This window comes from Varanus komodoensis, unplaced genomic scaffold (assembly GCF_004798865.1).
Source record: "Varanus komodoensis strain SLA01 unplaced genomic scaffold, ASM479886v1 scaffold6_4, whole genome shotgun sequence".
Lineage (NCBI taxonomy): Eukaryota > Metazoa > Chordata > Lepidosauria > Squamata > Varanidae > Varanus > Varanus komodoensis.
In genome coordinates this window covers 18,021,021-18,035,931 of record NW_025336347.1, presented here as the reverse complement: position 1 = coordinate 18,035,931, position 14,911 = coordinate 18,021,021, and positions in this window count along the sequence as shown.

Sequence of the window (14,911 nt, the reverse complement as noted above, 5' to 3'; positions counted from 1 at the left end):
TGGTCTTTCATGTACTTGATGTGGTTTGCAATAATTTTGTCAAAGACATTGGTAAATATACTGGAATTGGAATGATAGTTTTATATCTACCATTGAAAATGCTGGTTTTCCTTAGTATAAAACTAGAGGCTCATGAAAGCAATTCTCAATAGGCAAAGCACAAAATCATACTCAGGTTTTTTAATCTTCATGCTGGTGGAGAAGCCTCAAGAAGAGCCTCCCCACACCCCACCCCCAAGCATAGAGATGAAGGGAAGCTGCACCTGCCTGATTTCAACCTCTCATGCAATTGTTAAACCCAAAATGCCTCTCCGGAACACTCCTAATGCATTTCTGCATGCAAAAGAGCAAGTACTACTTTTGAGAGCAGGGTCCTATTTCATTTTCCATACTGTAATTGTTTTGTTCCTTCAGGCTGATTCGACAAATCAAAATGTGGTAACATCAGCAGCCCTGTTAGCTCAATAGCATGCGTCTGCCAAGACAGAGGGATGCAGCTCCACAGAGCTCTGGGCCTCCACTTGTGCCAAAGGAACAAAAATCCCCTTTATGATTCAGTAGCTGTTAGTAAAAATGTAGAGACTAAACAAAGCAGGCTTAAAAAGTCGGGAATCGAATGGTGCTGCAGTGGCTGAAGTCCTGTTCTTGCCCCCATTAGCGAGCATCGTGCCTTGTGGCAGGCAGCTGTGGGAAGGAGTGATGCCATTTAAGCAGCCCTCAATAATGAGTCTGAGAAAGACCTGGGAGGTCACTTAGGCCACATCCCTGTGGCACTGATATAAATCATTAAAGAGCATGCCGTGCCATCTGGTTCCTTCCAACCAGGTGTCTCTGTGCATTACATCCAGTTTATTTCTTCCCAGGTCATTGAGAATGGTATTGAACATACTCAGCACAAGTAGGTCAGTAAAGCAGATAGACTAGCTTGTGAGGTCTGCTTTCCCCTTAGCATATCACAGCAGTCACCGTTTTGGGGCAATATACTCTCGTTTGTAGTTAAGTTGTTGGGTCCAGACTCTGAGAAGGCTCTGGTAGCTTGGAGAGTCTCCATCAAATGCTGCTTCATGTATAATTGGGCAAGGTGGGGGACAGCAAAGGCACAGACACCCCTACCATTGGAGCAAAAGCAGTGGCCGTTTTCCTGAGTTGGAAAACCCAGTTACTGTTGCTTCCTTTTAGAATACTCTTGAAGGATGGGATTAGCTGGTTTTCACTTTCTTATGAAGAAAAGACACAATTCAGGATGACATGTCTGCTCACCCAGTTGTCACCATAGTAACTGCAAGATCCACAGGGAAGTGGAGACACGTTGCATAGCAACATGATGCTCTTGACTGTGTTTGCTGCTTCATTCTATTGCATACGGGTCCGCTGGGATCTTTGGGTTCTCTATTGGAATGTAGAAAAAGAAGGGAAAGGTTGCATCTATAGTTTCCAGAAAATGCTCCAGTGTACGGTTAAGCACTCTCCAGTCAACTGTTGGTATTGCAGATTTAACTGGCCTAGAGTGGTATCTGCATATCAGCTGCAGTGTTAATTTAAAAATCTAATGAAAGGTATTGCAGTGTCATTTAATTACTAGAAAATGAACTGCTGCTGCTGATAATGTCCATCTGTGACACATACCCTGCTCTCTGACACAACATTAACAACAAGGTGCAAGGTTCAGGGCCTTTCTGGTGGTGACTCCACATGTGTGGAATTTTCCTTCACAACATTGCTTGACATCACACACAGACACATAATTTTGCACTCTTTGAACTGACCTTAACTCCTTTATACAACTACCGCTCACTTTACCTGATGCCTTTAAAGTAAATGTAATTTATTGTGTTTTATATTTTTGTTCAATTGTTTTATTTATTTAAAATATTTATATCCCACCCTATACGCAAAGCGTCTCAGGACAGCTTACAGAAATCAAAACAAGCAATCCACCTTTACACCTTGTTATGCTTGCTGTACAAGGTCGGTTATGAATAACTTACATGGAAGAGACAAGAAGGCACTTAAAACTGTGTTCACAAGATGTTACCATTCTCTGAGGATAAATGAAAAAAACAAATTAAAACTAAAAAATATAAAATGGATTCTGTGTATGAGGCACATAAATACTTCATCATGCCTCAATGTTTTTGCGAAAGTGTATTATTCCCTAAATACTACTCCCTAGGTTTTGGATTTTCTCTACCAAATTTGAGCTCTAGTCTTAGCATTCCTACCACAAAATGAAAAATAAGAAAGTTCTGCTTCAAGTTTAGGAAATGTGCAGCATTTGCTGAGTGGCAGCCAGAAAACTCACAGCAAAGGTCTCGTTTCACCAAACGTCAATGAACAGACTGCATTGTGGCAAAGATCTGAAAGCCGTGGGTATCAGTGAGCCTAATATGGAGTGTTGCACCATGCCTAGGTTAGCATGAAGCACATGCTCTGAGAGTTCAAGACAAAGAAGAGATCGGGCAAAAGGTGTCTCTGGTCCAGCCCATGGCATGTACGGTGCCCAACCAAGTGTTCACCAGCAGGAACCCTCCTGCTCATGTTTCCCAAGAACGGTTATTCAGAGTTGCACTGGAGGAAATATGTAGCCACATCAATGGTCACATTGACCATATTTTGAGGTTGGTGTACAGAGAAAAGGTGGGCCCACTTCCAAAAGGATCTCCCAGAGGGATGGGGCTCAGACATACTCAAAAGGAGGGTTCCCAGAAGTAGTTGCTCAATTGGGTTCAATGAACCCACTCTGCGCATGCTTAGAGATTCATTCTCTGGTGACCGAGTTCATTGAGTATCCTTTGGTGAATAAAGAGCTTTTGCAAAGAAGCAGCCGGTTGCCTTGAATGTGCAAAGGAACACTTAGCTCACAACCGCAGGCTTCCTGGGGACATCTGGTTGGCAACTGTGGGACGCCTGCTCCCCATCTCCCCATCTCTTCAGTTAGCCCTCCCAAGGCCGATAGTAAAGGCCAAGAGAGGTCTGAGCTCAAGCAGAAACTACAGATCACAGGGTTACACATGGATGCACATGCAGTGATGTTTAAAAAATTAAAAAATGAGGGTCAAATTTGATATGACACTGAAGTTGCACAGATGGATTGGCTACAGTGTTTTTGCACTGTAGCTCAGTGGAAAAACACCTGCTCTGCACTCAGGTCTCTGAGTCAGTTCCTGGCATGTATAGGCAGGTCAGGGCAAAACCTCTGCCTGAAATCCTGGAAAGTCACAGCTGGTCAGTGTCAGCCATAATGAGCAAGCAAGACAAATTTCTGACTTTGTATAAAGCAGCTTGATATAAATGGCCTTCCAAGGTGGGTGGGGGGAGTCATGGGGGCCTCCAGTTTGGATTGGAGCTATACAGGGAGGAAGGTTGTTCTACCTGTGAAAGAAATTTGCATAAGAATCTGTGAGGGGGCAAAGGCTTAAAACACACAAACCTTTCCCTCTACCCTGGGCATCATATAGCTGGGGCATTCCTACAGCTGCTCTTTTGGTGGTGCAGATGGTACAAACATAGAAACAAACTGAGTCAGAAGGGGTCTCCTGGGCCATCTAGCCTAACCCCTGGCTCCAGCCGGCCCTACTCATGTAATTCCCAACATGTGGTTGTCCAATCTTTCCTTGAACACCCTCACTGATGGGGCCTCTGCCACCTCCCTTGGAAGCCCATTCCATATCCCAGGGGTCCTAGCCATCAGGAAGTATTTTGTGACGTCCAACCTGAAGCCTGGTTCCTTGAGCTTTGCCCCACTGGAATGCATCCTGCCCTCCACTGCAAGGAAGAACAGGTCACAGCCCTCCTCCACATGACATTCCTTCACAAACCTGTAAGTCGCTAAAAGATCCCCTTGGAGTCTCCTCTTCTCCAGGCTGAAAAAACCCAGTTCCCTCAATCTCACTTCATATGTCATCCCTCCCAACCTAACTACCATTCTTGTGACCCTGCACTGAACCAATTCTAACCTAGCTATGTCTCTCCTACAATTTGGAGCCCAGAACTGGATGCAATGCTCCAGTTGTGGGTGCATCAGAGCTGTGCAGAGCAGCATCAAGATCTGGAAGCCACACTTCTAGAGAAGAAAGAAAAAGCCTGTAGGGATTCCAGTGGCAAGAGTCATTGTCACATCTAGTTCGACACTGATATTTAACAAGAAAAACTTGTTCTGAGGTGCAGGAGGAATCATGGGGCAGGAGAGAGGGAAAGAGTTATAAAAACTTGTCTTGAACTCTTACTGTATTAAAGGATATTGTGGTTAGACTGGTCTCTGGTTTGTGTGGCAAGAAGGATAAAAAAGAAATAATAGCATGCATTGGAACAGGTGGATTGGCACAGTACTTGCACTAGCAGTGTTGCAGAGTGGTTAGTGGTAGACTGGGAATCAGGAGATCTGGGTTCTAGTCTCCACTTGGCTATGGAACTCACTGGGTGACTTTTGGCCATTCACTGACTCTCAGCCTAACCTACCTCACAGGGTTGCAGTGAGGATAAAAATAGAGAGGAAGAGAACCATGTAAGCTAATTAGGGGTCCTTTGAAGAGGAGGAAAGGCAGGATGTAAATGTAGTGATTATAATAACACATGCAATTACTGCATAGATTTATATTTCAAATATAAAGCAGGGCTGTCTTAACAGCATCATGGGCCCTGGGCAAAGCAGTGTCCTGGGGCCCCTGTGACAACTACAACTACTGTTAATTTTGGAAGTTTTACAATTTTCCAAGGGTTAACATACACAGATTAGTATGGGGCCCGTGGGCAAGTGCCTATCAGGCCCATGCGTTAAGATGGCCCAGATATAAAGAGGTACATATATTCATAATAAAGAAAAAAAATCTGGGCTAGGTAATAGATGCAGAACAGATCGTACAAGCCATGAGTTAAATGTACATAATTTATACCAAGTCATGCAAAAACAGGCAGGTATTTGCAGTGCACAGAGCCTTGTCATCACCCTGATGCTGACAAAAGTCTGCCTGTGAGTGGGGAGAGGTTTTGATTAAGCAATCAGGCAAAAGTGAATACCACAAGCAAGTGAAAAGGAATAGATACTCTTTGCAGGATGCGCTTTAACAAATCTCTTTCAGCACGGGACACTAGATGTCAATAAAGAGACAAACCGAAATGAGCACTAAAGGCTGTTCATCATTAAAGCAAGCAGCAGAAGAGGGACTCAGGTGAGGAAGAATAGACAAGGTATTATTTGTATATGTTTCTGTGGCAGCAGAATGCACTTAGCTAATAACCCTGGAGACTTCAGTCACTAATTAAATCTAAGAGGAGATACCATTCAGGCAACATCAAGGTATCAAAGACTTTCTGTTTGAAAGGAAACATTCATGCATCACAAGCTTGACTGAAATTTCTTAGCACACCTCAAAGCAATTAACACAGGGCAGTGTCTCAGTCAGTTGCTGGGAGGCTGAACTCTGCTGCTCAGCACAAATTTGGGATAATGTGGCCGGCCGGCCAGCCAGCCAGCCAGCCTGACCACAGCACTGCCCTTTTGTGCTACGCCTCCATAACCTTGACCGTTTGCTCCCTAGCTCTGTCCATCTAATTGTCAGGGAGCCTGGCTCTCCGGGAAAGATGGAAGACGACCCCACAATGGGAACAGCTCTGGCCTAAGAGGGAGGCTTCCATGCCGGCCAGAGGGAATGAAAGTAGAACAACCTAATCTAGTGGTTCACTGCAGAAATAATCAGGTAAAGCAGGATGGCTGAACTGGCCTGAGAACAGGCTGGTTATTTACAGAATGGATTTTCCTAGTCTGTAAGCAGAGACACCGGCTACTAGTCTGTTTCTGGGTGCAATGCAAAGCAGGGCTGGCACCACGGTTGGGTGTCTGCCAAGGCTTTGCACCTCAGCAGGGGCCCATTGACCGGATCCCGGGGAGTAGTTCCTCTTCTTATCGTTCCAACCTGCACATTCACTTTCCGCTCACTCTAGCTCAGAGGATGTAAATGAGGGGAGATGCCACTGCCTACCTGCTCCCTGGCTGTTGAGCAAGTAAGTTGCAGCAATGAGGGGGAAGGAGGTGAGGAGCAAACAGAAACTACCAACAGTGTCGGTGAGAAGGTCGGGCAGTAGGCCGTTTTGTACAATGTGCCAAGTCCATTGCGGGTTCTTTAGTAACAGGAGGGTCACATGGGGGTCGTTTAAGCCTCATAGAACCCCTGATGGCTTAGTTCAGATGACATGCCTCAACCCCATTGGGACTTGTATATTCATAACGCTGGATGCACATGCCGACCATGGACCTATCATGGCTCAGCTCATCTTGGGTTAAGTAACCTACATTTATTGGGCAGGTATCAGAAGCTTCCCCCCTCAGTCCTGAAAAAAAATGATCAGCTGGGGGTGGCGGCTGAGGAACAGCTTAAGTCACCATGTCGTATTGTATTTAAAATCTCATGTCTAAGATCAACTTAATGGATGGGCATAAGCATTTTTGTTTTGACTTATGCTTCCACAAGGAGAAGCATCCCAGGGTATCACAGTCCATGTAATCAATACCTTTCATCAAAGTGCTAGTTGTTAACCTTTTCAGGTCAAAATGGCATAGGGAAAGTCTATATATAATATGAGCCTTCCTGGTCATTAAGGTAGTCTCTGAGGGTTTCTCCATGAACCTACCAGTCAGGTCCGTCATGGTGCCAGCCACATTCATGGGGGTTGCTCCATCACCCTGGAAATCCCTCACAAAAATCGCTTCTCCCCCCCTATGTGTTTGCATTTATTTTTACACTTTTAATTTTGAATTTTGCTTAGACTTACAAATAGAAAAAAATGCTTGCAGGGGCCTATGAAGACATGTGGCCTTCCATCCGGCTGCACGTCCACGCCATTCTAGCTTAGCAAAGGTGACTCCACATGCTAGCTTGATGAATAGCTATGCAGGCAGCTGTGCTGATGTTTTTTCTAATTATTTTATCATTGGGTGTAGATCGTATTGTTGAATTAGATATTGATTTGCTTATTTTTATTATTATTTTGATGAAATGCAATGGATGCCTGTAACCCCCAGAGGTGCAGGTTTTCATGCATTCTGCACAGAGGCGATGCTTTTCCATCCATAAGCTTGGTTTCCCCAAAAAAACCAAAAAACAAAACAAACCCCCTCCTATGACTGTTTAGGTGCTGCCTAGTGCATGGGTCTTCAGACTACACCCCGCAGGCCGGATCCGGCCCGCCTCAGAGGTTTTGGACTCGCTGCGTCCACGCCCTCCGCCGCCACCCGTGGCGAGGCAGCGGCTTGCTGGCACAGAGATCGTTTTGGACTCGCTCGGAGAAAATGATCTCCGAGCGAGCAAGCCACTGCCTTGCTCCATGTGCCCACCACCCCCTCGCCGCACGCACGCACACGTGCCAGCCGCCCCCTCACCAGCCCGCCCCCGCCACCGGCACCGCCTTGCTGACCTGTCCGCCCCCCGCACCTTTCAACTGGTCCCCTGCTGAAACAGTGTGAGGACCCCTGGGCTGGCGGCAATAGGCTGCCACTGTCAGTGTGCAGACAGCCTTGAGAGGGCTGAACGGCCCCGGACGGTGATACAAAAATACAAATTAAATCTGTTCGTGGTGAATAAAGGGATAGATGGGTGGGTCAACCTGTTTGTTCATCTCTCAAAGCCATTTAGAACCTAAGAGTCAGGTATGCTCCAAGCTTGCAGGTGAATTTTGAGTTTACCATGGCCAATCAGTTGCAGTTCTTCATATTCTGCCCTTCCATTATGACATTTAACTAGATTTTAAACTCAGTTCATTGAACCACCAGTGCCTGCCAAGGACTTTTCAGGAGTCAGAGGCTTGAGCTGGATTAAGAGGAGTGGAAGTTCCCACCACCCCATGACAATTTCCCAGAACCATTCATTCAGTTATGGATGCTCTTAATTTATCACATAAGCTAAAGACCCAGCAGGTGAAGGCTATCAGAAACAAAGCCCTGGGGGAAACTTGCTAATATCCCCAGGAAAGAACTGGTTATAATGACACAAAATTGCTCCCCAAATTATTGGTAAATGGAGAGCATGCTGTGCCACAAGCCTAATTAACGCAAGGTCTAACAGGTGAAATGGAGCTCATGCAAGGATGGGAGACGCACACAGCACCAGTGAGGGAGGGAGGGAGGGAGGGAGGGAGGGAGGCTGGTGCATCAGGTTCAGCTAACCATGTTACAGCAGTTTGTTCTAAATATGCAAACGAATGCCAAAAGAAACAACTATGAATTTAGTGAAATGAAAATACAACGAGAAGTACATAAATAATCACACCACTCACCAGAATGAATTTTCATTCAACTAACTGAATAAAAACACCAATTAAGCGAAATGAGGAATAAAAGGGGGGTTCCCACATTTCATCAACAGGCAGCTTGAAAAGCCAAGTGTGGTGAGGTGGGGTTTATTGGGGGGATTTTGTCAACTTAAATAGGTAGAACAGAGCTGACTGCAAAGACTCAGTTTATGATTTGTTTTAAAAAATGGACCTTTTTTGAATATGAGCCATAGCCAATTGGTCTTGCTTAAAACGCATGTGCGCTATGACCACCTTGGGTCTCTTGCTTTGTTGTTGATGCGGATGGCAGCAGGGTAACTTCAAATTCCTGGCTAGGAACAATGGAGTGGCAACATATAGTAGCTTCTGCCCAGCCTTTTGGAATGGGAGGAAATGCACCAAAGGTAGAAAGAACCAACTACTGGTGCTTGAGGGAATGGGGCATGTCCGTCTGAGAAATCCTAGAGGGCCAGCTTGGTACCTCAAAAGAACCTGATTTGGCCCATGGGTCTGAGGTTCCCCACCCCAGCCTAAGCTTACCTGTTGTAAGAAGTCAAGCATAATTTTCCTCCAAATGACAAAGTAGCATGCCTTGGGATTGACTTTGGTCCAAATCAGAGGCATGTTTCATAATAATCTGAAACTAGACCCCAAGGTATTTCCTCACTAATGATTAAATGAGGTCCTTCCTTTGGTACTACCCTTCCTCCAAAATTGAATTATTGTCTGACCTTGATCCTCCTCAAGACTGGAAGTCAACACTGTTGGGGAAGAGGTGCTTTGTGGGAGTTACCATCTCCTGCTTCCAGATCAAAGGATGTGTCTTTGCTGGACTGCTCAGTCAGAAGACACGCATGCAGTGCAGCTTCTGTGCAGTAGGAGGCAGTAGTTGCAGAATGTCTCTAAGAGCCATTTGAAAGCACACGTCTCCTCAGATAGGGCAGGACCAAAACCTGGGTGAGGCCCCCTTGAGAAGGCCTCTGCAACTTGCTGAGTCAACAGCTGCCTTGTGTGGGTGAGAGGGAGCCAGCCATCATCCTCCACAGTGCTCTGTTCAGGCTATGGACAAGGTCTACCCACCCAGCAGTGCCTCTGCTAGTCAGCTTCCCCTGTGAACTTGAAGCTGTGATGGAGCAGAAGTGTAAGAAGTGGAGTCCTGCAGGCAGTTCATAACGTGAAAAACCCTGGAGACATTCCTTTTAAAATGCCATGGGGAGGGGGGCTGCCATGATGGCCTGTGTGTAAACACATCCCACCTGCACTGCTGTAAAGGAATTTGCTCTACACTGCCCTGTGTAGCAGTGAAATGGATGACACAACTCCTCTTTGTGGACATGTCAAGCCACTATTTGCATGATTTAGATGGCAAACGCTTAGTAACTGGGCTCTGCCCTTGAAAGGCATACTAGAACCCCCGTGCTCCGGAGAGAATTTCCCCTCCGGCACACGGCACTGTCTGACACGGCCTGGAAGCTCCTCCCCTTTCCCAAGTGCACCGATGGGCAATCCAGGCGCTCCTTTGACTCGGGGCTTCCCTCCAGTTTAGGAAGATTTCCCCATCCAACCTGTCAGCTTTCCTGAGTACCTGAAGCTATTCCTTTTATTGCAGTTTTGAGTATTATGGGAATCTGAAGGCTGCTTAGATATATTTTATATTTATATTTAGGCTAGATTGTTAGATGTTTTGTTAATTGTTTAAAAATAACAAAACAGAAGCAGAAAACACACATACGGTAGAACCCCCAATGAGGAGAAAAATAAAGAGAAAGTTCTGGGTACATATGGAAAGGCTTTTATTATCACCCAACATGTTTTGCAAATACTAGTTTCCTTTCTCAGGGGCTGCTCATTTTTTGTTTGGAGTATGAAAGAGAACAAATATCACCTATTTATGTTATATTAAATGAAGTTTGTTTGCTCCAGTGTACACTGAGCAGAAGAGCAGAAAGACACTAGCATTTCCATATTAAAAGGCTCTCCATTTGCAGCTGGAACTTTCTCCTTACTTTTTTCTCCCTCATAGGTTCTTTTCCTAATTTTTAAATGCTGCTTGTCGGCTTCCTACTTACTTAACTCTGGAGTTAGTCCTCTTTTCTGATCCTTGAGAAATCTTCCTTCATTGGGGTTTTTAGACTGTGATTTTATGAATGGGAATTCCTTTATGTCCCAAAAATCTGTCATATTACATGCATAGAGTCTAGCCCAGGGATGGCGAAACTTTTGGAGGCCAAGTGCCCAAACTGCAACCCAAATCCCACTTATTTTTCACAAAGTGTCAACACTGCAATAAAACCTGAATACTGAGGTTTCAGATTAGAAAAAACAACTCACCTGAATACTGAGGTTTCAGATTAGAAAAAACAACTCACCTGAATACTGAGGTTTCAGATTAGAAAAAACAACTCACAGCCAGTCCAAGCAGATACGTATATATCCTTGGCAGCACACTGACTGGCCATGCGAATGCTTGGCCAAGTCGTGGCTAATGAGTTGCGGCTCGTGACATCATCGCCTGGCACCGCTACTGCTTTCCGAGCAGGCGCATGGCCCCTGTGTGTGCTGTTATTCGATGCTTGGCTGCTGGGGCGACTTGGCTCACGTGCTGACAGAGAGGGCTCTGCGTGCCCGCTGTGGCACGCCTGCCATAGGTTTGCCACCGCTGGTCTACGCCAAGGAAGGACAGGGCTGAACGCATGTCTTAGAGAAGAGGGGATTCCCTCAGGCAGCTGTCTCCACCCAGTTCTGTACTTACCCCAGGACCCTGAGGAGCTTTCAACTGGGGAGGGTGAGCTTGGGTCACAAGGAATTGCTGCGTCAGAACGGCTGAACTACTGACAGGTCAGCAGCCTTAGGAATCAGTTGTGAGAATTTGCCTGATCAGAAGCAGGCTCACATCAAGCATGATTTATGTGAAGTCAAATGTATACTGATAAAGATAATTTTTAAAAGGCAACTCAGGACTAAATCTTCTTCCCGTAGAACTGGAAATGAAAGAATGAGAATCATTTTCTAGTTCCTCATTGCTGCATGGGAATTGATGCTGGAGTGGAAAGCAAAAGATGGATCTGGAAGTAATTTGAAGATGGTTGGTTCCATTTCAGCTGCAGTCATTCAAAGCTTGTGGCTCCAGCAGGGGCCCCCAGGCCAAGGATTGATCCAGTCATGGGGCGGGGGGCATCTATGCATGCGTGTGGAGGTCTGCTTCCTTCCACGGACACACTTCTCTTGCTTGATCAGGGGGACAGCCTATAGTCCTGTGTACAGTTAAGGGGGGTCAAATCCTGGTGAATTCCAGTGCGATTTTAGCAGCCTAACTATGTGCAGCCAGCTAGCACTTACCCTCTGCAGTTTTGGAACAGCCAAGGGAGTCTGAGGCTGCATTTACAGGCTGAAACAAATAGCCAAGTTATGACAGACAGCATGGTCGAGGGGAGGGGAGGGGGAGGGGAGGGGGGACCAGACACTGCCTAATGGGGAAAACAACTGGCAAAGGGTGAGAGCATGTGGATGGAAAGAGAGGCTAATCACAGGCAGCTCACAGAGGATTTAGATGCCTATGCAGCATTAGGCAATCCCAGAGGAATTTGGGGACAGGATTCTCAGGTCTTCCACACAACGTTTTCTTAGGCTTGGACAGGCTGGTTGAAATACCTGCCTTTCTCCGCAGTCACATTTCTCTCGGCTGCGGTGGCCAGCTCATTCAGTACTCTCCTTCTCCTACAGTTGTAGCTACTCTGCTGTATTGTTGCTGCTGCTCTTGCCCCAGCTGATTCTGCAGGGCAATGCCTGGCCCATATAGACACTACTTGCACAGGTTAATCCTCTGAAGAGATGCCATGCAATCCTGCCAGGAGCATGCCTTGGTCGCTGGCCCTGTGGAGAACTAGTTGCATGGCATTCCCATGCCCTGGCATGCAACTGAGATCCTTCCAGAAGTCTTGAGCCAGTGCCTCCACCAACCTATCTCCATGCTGTACCTCCTGTACCACCTGTACTCTGTCCTCAGAAGGTCAGGCAGACTAGACCTTAGGAAAAAGAGTGCCCTCTGTGGAGCAGTGATGGGCATCTATACACTCATTCTTGGGTTAGGGTGTTAGTTGCCCCCTGGCTAAGGAAAAGAGGCGATGTGTTACCAAAAAAGATGAGAAAGGAAGACATTTATTTGCATAAATTCCACATGTGTTAATACGTTTGTGCAGACATAATCATCCTAATTTCAACAGAAATACAGTATGGAAGACTGATCATGTGCCTTGCTCAAGCTGCTGTCCAGATGCTAACTTGCAATGAGAAACCATTCTTATTGTTCTTTATCTTTAAAATGGAATCGGACAGCCCTACAAATAGAGGACAACCTTCTGACAACCCTGAAAATAGAGGATGGTCCTTTACAAAAAAGGATACATAGCTACCTAGCTTTGCCGGGGGGAGGTTATAAGCAGTGAGGCCACAATCCTGAGTGCCCCCCACCTCCACTCCAATATGGAGCTCCAGTCCACAAATCTTATGCTGTAATAAAAGTTGTTTTCAAGTGCCACAACATTTTAAATCTGAATAACGGGTTGCTGTGATGTGAGTCCTCTGTTGCACATACAACTACGGGTTTGGAATCAGAAGACAGTGGCCATTTTGAAATAATGCCTGTGGAATGCAACAGTGGCATAAGGGAAACATCTGATGGTTCAGCATCATCACCACATCACATTTATACCCCCCTTTATTCTTTTAGCAAATAACCCAAAGCAGCTTACAAAGTTCCAATCCTCCCCATTTTGTCCTCACAACAGTAATCCTGTGAGCTAGGATAGCTGAGAGTCTGTGACTGGCCCAAAGTCACCCAGTGAACTTCTTGAACACAGATCCCCTGAGTTCCAGTCCAATATTCTAACCACTGCACTACTCTGGATTTCAAAATAATCTGTAATTTTGTTTCTCTAGCTGAACAGGCTGAGCCCTTTCAGCTGCTAAGATGGAAGAGTGCCTGGGAACTGGCTGTTAAGTTGCTCTGAGTGTGCTAGAGAAAGAACAAAGTATAAATGTAAGAAATACATGTCTTGTACAGTTTGTATCACTCCCTTGGGAAAGTCTGAAAACAGGCAGACAAAAGCAGGAAGAATCACCGCTGGAATCATAGATGGACTCCACTTTATGGTTAAATGACCTTCAAGATGCTACAGAAAAGCTGTGTTTATGCTCTAATCTGTGGCTTGATGGCATGTCCTCATTCTCCATGTATGGACATATAAACATCAGAAAGAGAACATGAGGCAATTTTTCAGGGCTTTACTTGTATTTACTGGCAACACATTCCACATACCCTGAAGTATAAATAACCAAATTCCTATACAAAATACAAATGGAAACCATGAAACGACATGCAAAACCAGGGAGAGGGGACCAGTGCCCGAAGCAAGCGAGGGCCAAGTGAGCAGCTGCTGTGTAAGAGCCTTTGAAAAGGCAATCCATTTATTTTCTTTTCTCCTTGGGTTCCAAAGCAGGTACTCTCAGGAAGCTCAGTTTGAAATCCCAAGGGTACCGCCACCAAGACCGCTGAGCAAGTCTGAGCAATCGCTTTTTCAAGCTTCAAGGAGACTAGTCAAAAATATATAAATATAAAGAATATGTCAGGCAAACAAAAGTTGTTTCCCCGTCCTATCATCACTTCCTCAATCCATTTTCCTTTGCCTTGATGTGTTTGTGTGTTTATCAGGCTAGACAGAGACAGCTGTCAGGCAATCTGGTGTATGCTTCATCATTATAAACAGGATAGTAGCAAGTAAAGTGACGGCACAAATTGTAAACATGAATGGGAACACTTACTGTGCAATTGTCCAAAAATGTTTCTCGGCCTTTAAAAAACGTATTTAAAACTATTTTGGGCCATCTTTAAGAGCAAACCATGCAAAAACACAGTGTGAAAAACACCCCCCCCCCCCAATTAAAACTATAATAAAATTCAATAATTGATCAAGAAGGAGGAAAAGTACAGCGCCTCCTTTTGTTGCTGACACTTGCTTCTCACAGCAGTCAGAAATAGAGCTTTTTAAAAAGCAGGGATTTAGGAAAGGTGAAAAGGTAGTTTGGACAGGGAAGCATGCAGATTTCATACTTCCTTGTCCAAACTACCCTGTTTTGTATTGCCCAAACACCTGCTTTCAAAACAAGTCTTACTTTTGACAGCTGCCAAAAGCAAGTGTCAGCAAGACAGGTGTGTATGAACTTTTCCACCTTCGTGAGCACATAGAAAAGTCCTGCTGGATCAGACCAAGAGTCCTTCTAGTGCAGCACTCCATCTGCATGGCAGCAAACGAGCTGCCTGCAGGATCCCTCGAGCAGGATGGGTGCAAGGCCTCCGCCTGCCCAAGCTCTGCAGCAACTGGTGCATGCAGGTTTGCCACCACTGGTGAAGGAGGACGCACACAGCCAGCAAGGCTACTAGCCACTGATCACTGTCTTCTCCTCCTCCATGAATTTATCCAGTCCCCTTTTAAAGCCATCCAAATTGGTGGCCATCACTACTTTCTGGGGCAGGAAATGCCATAGTTTAACTAAGTGCCGTGTGAGGAAGTCCTTCCATTTATCTGTCCTGAACCTGCCACCAATCCGCTTCATGGGATGACCCCGTTGGCTTCCAGCACTGCAAGAG